The 6824-nt window shown below is 36.9% G+C and overlaps 1 long non-coding RNA gene across 1 annotated transcript; it reads right to left on the bottom strand.

Annotated features, from left to right (window-relative positions):
* Positions 1–4332: 4332 nt before the first annotated feature.
* LOC149400902 (uncharacterized) lies at positions 4333–4915 on the bottom strand. The gene is made up of 2 exons (XR_016296803.1): positions 4796–4915; positions 4333–4667 (listed from the first exon to the last, which is right to left on the bottom strand). It is a non-coding gene; the product is annotated as an uncharacterized LOC149400902 (long non-coding RNA).
* Between the last annotated feature and the right edge of the window lie 1909 nt (positions 4916–6824).

Here is a 6824-nt window from a genome sequence, read left to right as displayed (position 1 = left end):
ATAACGTTCATAGACGATTTTTCAAGATATGGCTACATATATCTTATTCATGAATAGTCACAGTCACTAGACGTGTTCAAGAAGTTCAAAGCTGAAGTTGAAAATCAACTCAGCAAAAGAATTAAAAGCGTTAGATCTGATCGTGGTGGTGAGTACTACGGTAGATATGACGGTTCAGGTGAACAACGTCCAGGACCGTTTGCTAAATTCCTAGAGGAATGTGGTATCATCCCACAGTACACTATGCCGGGTTCGCGTACTATGAACGGTTTTACTGAAAGACGAAACAGAACGCTTAAAGACATGGTTAGAAGTATGATTTATCATTCTACTTTACCTGAATCGCTCTAGGGAGATACATTAAAGATTGCAGCATATATCCTTAACAGGGTTCCAACTAAGGCAGCGAGCGAAATCCCTTACGAACTTTGGTATGTAAATAAGCCTAGTCTAAAACATATGCATGTTTGGGGATGTCCAGCTGAGGCAAGGCCTTATAAGCCTAATGAAAAGAAACTGAAATCAAAGATTGTGAGTTGCTATTTTGTTGGATACTCTGAGAGATCCCGGGGGTACAAGTTTTATGATCCCACAATTAGGTCAATTTTCGAGACATGAAATGCTCAATTCTTTGAGGATGTAGAGTTTGCAGGGGGAGATACAGTAAGAAAATTTGTCTTGGAAGAGGAATATGTTAATATTCTCATAGATGGTATTGACAATGATCAGGACTTAACTCCTAACAGTGTTCAAGACCCAACTCAAGACAATATTAGGAAACCTCTTGCTCAACAAATTGTTCCAGAAGAACAAACTCTACCAACTCAAGAACATATGCCATTAAGAAGATCCACCAGAGAAAGAAGAAGTGCAATATACCAGATGATTATGTTGTATTCTTCAAGAACATGAGGATGATATTGGAGTGAACGAAGATGATCCTATCAACTTCCTTCAAGCCATGAAAAGTTATGATTCTCAAATGTGGATCAATGCCATGAATGAAGAGATGAAATCTATGAAGGATAATGACGTTTGGGATCTTGTACCATTACCAGAAGGTGCGAAACCCATTGGTTGCAAATGGATATTTAAGACCAAAAGGGATTCGAAAGGTGATGTGGAAATGTACAAAGCTTGTCTTGTTGCAAAAGGTTTCACACAGAAAGAAGGCATCGACTATATAGAGAATTTCTCTCTGGTTTCCATGAAAAACTCTTTTAGAATTATAATGGCATTAGTGACGCATTTTGATCTTGAGTTACATCAGATGGATGAGAAGACTGCGTTCCTCAATGGTGACGTCGAGGAAACGATCTATATGGTGCAACCAGAATTTTATGTGTCCAAAGAGGCAAATAATTTGGTCTGCAAACTTAAGAAATCCATCTATGGACTCAAACAAGCATCCTGGCAATGGTATTTCAAATTTCACCAAGTGATTATTTCGTTCGGTTTTGAAATGAACTTGGTGGATGAATGTATATACCATAAGTTCTGCGGGAGTAAGTGTATTTTTCTGGTTTTATATGTTGATGACATTTTGCTTGCCAGCAACGATATAAGCTTATTGCACAAAACCAAGAGATTTCTAGCTAGGAATTTTGAGATGAAAGATCTTGGTGACGCCTCTTTTGTATTTGGAATCCAGATATTTCGAGATCGCTCTCGGGGGATTCTTGGATTATCACAAAAGAACTATATCGAAAAGGTTCTAAAAAGATATGGCATGCATGAATGTAAACTAGGTGATACCCCTGTGGTTAAGGGAGACAAATTCAGTCTCAATCAGTGCCCTAAGAATGACTTTGAAGAAAATGAAATGCAAAAGATTCCTTGTGCTTCGGCTATAGGAAGTCTGATGTATGTTTAGGTTTGTATGCGTCCAAACATTGCATACATTACATGAATGTTGGGCAGATACTTAAGCAACCCAGGTATGGACCATTGGAAAGCAGCTAAATGGGTCATGCGGTACTTACAAAGAACAAAAGACTACATGCTCGCATATCGAAGGTTAGATCATATCGAGATCATTGGGTATACTGACTCTGATTTTGCTGGATGCCAAGACAATATGAAATCTACATCAGGCTATATTTATTTGTTGGTTGGAGGTGCTATCTCCTGGAAGAGTGCTAAACAGTCTCTTATAGCATCTTCCACCATTGTAGCAGAATTTGTAGCTTGTTATGAGGCGTCCAATCAGGGGATAGGGTTACAAAATTTTATCACCGGGCTGCGCATAGTAGATGGTATTGAAAGCCAGTCCGGTTATTTTGTGACAATAAATCCTCCGTACTTTATTCCTACAACAACATGAGCTCTACAAAGTCGAAGCACATCGACATCAAGTTCTTAGTTGTGAAAGAAAGAATTCGGAGTAGACAGTTGTCTGTCGAGCACATCGGTACAAACTCCATGATTGCGGATCCGCTTACTAAGGGACTACCACCCAAAGTGTTTCACGAGCACACTGCTCATATGAGTGTTATTTCAGCTCATGATATTCAGTTCTAGTGGGAGTTTGTTGTTTTGCTATTTTTAGTGCTTTTATGTTATAGACATGTTTGGTTTCATTTATGATTATTAAGGTTTTCTGCAAAAATTAAGTTTTGGTTTATTTAGACTCTGTTTTTTTTTTTTTTCTAGTATATGGTTTGATCTCACTAAGGTTTAAGGGGGATCAAATGGAAATAGACATTTTGAGGTCACATAACATGAAATTTCCATACTACACATCAACTTCATGATCCATGTCGTTCAATTGTATCGATATACGTGACCATTGATGGGTATAACTACAATAGATGTAGCGAATCCCGCTTTGATCCTATGTTGATATGGTTGATGGACTGGATTGGTTATGAGATACATTTTGGTAATGACAGTAAAGTTGAGCTCATTCGGTTATTTTTGCGATACATAATTATAAGGTTGCACATATAGCCCAAGTGGGAGATTGTTGGATCTTTAATCCAACATGTTGGATCCTTAATCCAACGTTGGCCTTATATGTTAAATAATTATGTGTTGTGAACTGTCAATAAAGTTGGCCCGTTAAAAGTGATCTAATTTGGTATACGGATATTGAGCTTTAATGTATTTAATAAGTTGTGGGCCTTTAATGTGTGGACCACTATGGCTTCTATTTCTATGATGGGCTGGGTTAACCTAATGGTTTCCTAGGTCACACGTAACAACTTGTCACTTTCTGATATCCCGTCTTCAGAGTGAATCAAGAGAGAAACAAAGGGCTTTCTTAGGTATATGTGTTGATCTAGAAGACCAAAACGTCACATATCATTAGGTACGCTTCCACTATTGGTTTTATGCTTCTTAATTATTCAACGTGATTCGATCATGGAATTAGGTCATGGATTTCACCCGTGATATTCGGATCTAATAGGTCGACCTGTGCAACCTACTCTTTTGGCTTACTCTCCTCCGTGAACACGATTGCCGGCTCCGTCTGCCGCCACATCGACTCTCCTTCGCCGTCTCCGCTTCCGGCGGAGCTCGGCGTCCCCTCACCACTGGAGCTCGATATCCCCTTCAGCCTCAGCTCCATCTGGAATATTTTCCTCTCGGAGCCCCGACTCCGTTCACATAAGTCAGATCCCCGGGATTGAGGGCTTGGACTATTTTCTAAACGTTAACTCGTGAGGCTGTGGACACCTTGGTTCCAGTGGTTTCTTGGATTTTAGGATTTTTTTTCTCTTGGACGAGGAAGAAAGAAGAGAAACACGGTGGTGGAGAAGGAAAAAAGTTGGTGAGAAGTAGACGGAAAAGTGAGAACGAGAGATGAGAGATTACATTGGATCAACTAGAAAAATGTCCAAATTATGGTTTTGGTGTAAAATGAAAAATAAGTAATTAAATGACAGTAGATGTGTCAATTTCTTAATAAATTTTATTAAGTAGAACTCTCCTCTGAGATAAGCTAATCAGGCTTGGAATAGCCTCTAAAATCTGAAAGATAATACCGTTTTTAAGGGGATAAATAGGATGCTCTAGCGACTTGGTGAGCAACTATATTCACGGACCAATCACAATGACCCACTAGCGCTTAAGTCATCATAACTCGAGCTACAAAACTTGAAATCGATTGATTCTAGCGGAAAATGAAAGTAGACTCATGTAGCTTTCTAACAAGATATTACAAGCATATATACGACAAGAATAGCTATCTCAAAAACAGCCCGTAATTCACTGTTACAATTCTGGAAATCCCGTTTTACTGCTGCGAAACACAAACTTTGGAAATTCATAACTCATTCAATACTCCATGGATTTACATGTTCTTGGTCATTTTAGAAAGCTCATACAGTCTACTATCCATGAAAAATATCCACAAAAATTATCTCGGACCATATCGGACTGTCTACGTCCGTTTACAGAGGCTCTTCAAACAGTTTATCAAATCAAACGAAAATTCGAGAAATCATCACAACTCATCATTAATCCAAGTACAACCACCAAGAATTCGAGTCCAATCACATAAAAAACACATCAAAACAGCTCGGAGAAGGAAAGCCCCAATTCAAAAATAAGAACCCTAATTTTCGTATTCAAAATTTGGGAAAAAAATCAATTCCTCACCTTGAATTGAAGATGGTAATACGAGCTTAAATCCATCTCCTTCGACCTTGTACCACTCCGAGAAGCTTCAAGGACAGCAAAACCGAGAGAGAGAAAAAGAAAGAGATTCAAACCCTTGATCTTCATGTATGGGTTTTGAAGATGAAGAGCAAAGAAGTAGACAAGATGGAGAAGATGACGAACGTACACTTACCTCGAAACCAAGATCCGGTCTTCGTTTCTTCTTCCCCGAGCTCTCTCTCTCTCGCTCTCTCTCTTTCACTCCTGGTCTCCCTCTACCTCTCTCTTCTGCGTTTTTTTTTTCCTTGTTCTCTTATCATCTGGTGGTCCTTGTTTTTAAAACTGAATGAAAAAATGAGGGGGAGAATTGGCCCGGTTAAAATTTTAAACAATTAGGTGCGACTTTGTCGCACCTGATAGTAATTTTAAACTATCAGATGCGACTAGTCGCACCTGATACTCAAAAGCAACAAAAATTTTAGCGAAATTTTTTATACTTCGGGTTGAGAATCTGGTGCGACTAGTCGCACCCGAAAGTCATTTAGATGCGACTTTTAGGTGCGACTAATCGCACCTGATAGTCATGCGCATCAGAAAACCAAATTTGTAGTAGTGTTTTAGTATGTTGGACATGAATCCTTATTTATAAGGACTACCATATTATACCCCCATTTTAAGTTTGTTACCCAAATCAATACTATATTTATGTTAGATTATAATTAAATTTGGGTATTAATAAAAACAATTATTTAGCAAAATAGCCAACTCAAACCTTTAAAATTGCTAAATAGCCAAGGTTTTGTAAATACTAAGTAAATAGCCAGATATCATTTAATACACTCCTAAATTTACAAAAACGCCCGAATGATTCCCGCCCATAGTCACAACAGTTGACTTTAAAAAAAAACGTGATTCCGAGATTCGAGGGGAGTAATAACTGCATATTTAAAACCGATCAACTCACAACCTCTTATCACACGGCAATTAAGAAAAAAAAAAAGATTTCTCCCAAAAAAAAAAAATTCAACTCGCGTCACTTTCTCCGACGAACTGCATCCATCTTCTCCGACTACCGATTTCGGCGAGGGGATCTCAAACATGTATGCATGTGTAATTTATTCCGATTGTAACTTGTTTTTACTAATGTTCAACATCGATTTACACATTAAAACATGGAAAAAGTGTTTTTTTAGGAATCGGTTATGAAATAAGATGGTATTGCTTATTCTTCTTCCTCTGTGTAATGAATCAATGGATTTTTGTTCATTTATCCGAAAAATTTCACAGGTTTGGGTATGATGTCTAAACTTGATGTGTTATATCTAGATCTTGTTGAGTAGTGTATTGATTCTGTTTTAATGTGTGTTAGTGTATGAGTAATACCATTGTAAATGTGTTTGAAGAATTCGTTTCTTTGGATATTAGAAGGAAATATGATTGACATATTTTTGCAGTAAATATGTGTAAATGTCAGACAGGCCCAGATTATTTGTAAGTCATTATTTACACATAATACCATTGTAAATGAGTTTAAAATTGGTGTTTTTGGATTTACAAGGATGTCGGCCAAACAAACAATCATGCTCATAGCCGCCACAGGAACATCTTTTATGTGCGTTATAACAACATGTAAATATACGTAAATAACAGCATGTAAATATACTGCATTATAACAGTATGTAAATATACGTAAATACATTAATAAACTGGGATGAACCTGGCGTGAAAGAGAGATATAACAACGTTTGAAATATATGTGCGTTAGAAACAAGAAATTTAAATAATAAAACAAGACAAGATAAATCATGCAATAAATATAAGAAAATAATATAATAGGAAACAAATAGATTGCCAAGGTTCAACGTCCAAATTAGTTCCTAAAATAAATGGAATCATTAAGTTGACTAAATCATGTTCACACTTATATGAGGAATTTAAATTCAAAAAAATCGGGAAGTTATATAATCAGAAATTTCATAAACATTCGAAATTCAAACGCAACAGGGGTAAATTTGGAAATGAAAAAACAGAAAATTGGCCATATAAGCCACATTAACGTTGGTAATTTTGTTTTAGCCAACCTTTGGTTAATTTTTTGTTAATAGCCAATACGCCTACGTGGCATAATATTAACCGAAATTCTTTACTGAATTGCCCTTATTAATTGCGCTTTCATTTTAAATTGAGGCAGTTTTAATTTAAAATTTGAAATGTACCGAAAT

The sequence above is a fragment of the Urtica dioica genome, chromosome 4, assembly GCF_054948205.1.
Source record: "Urtica dioica subsp. dioica isolate 48M chromosome 4, U.dioica_male_clone48M_v1_H2, whole genome shotgun sequence".
NCBI classification, from domain to species: Eukaryota; Viridiplantae; Streptophyta; class Magnoliopsida; order Rosales; family Urticaceae; genus Urtica; species Urtica dioica.
This window is presented reverse-complemented; position numbering and strand designations above follow the sequence as displayed.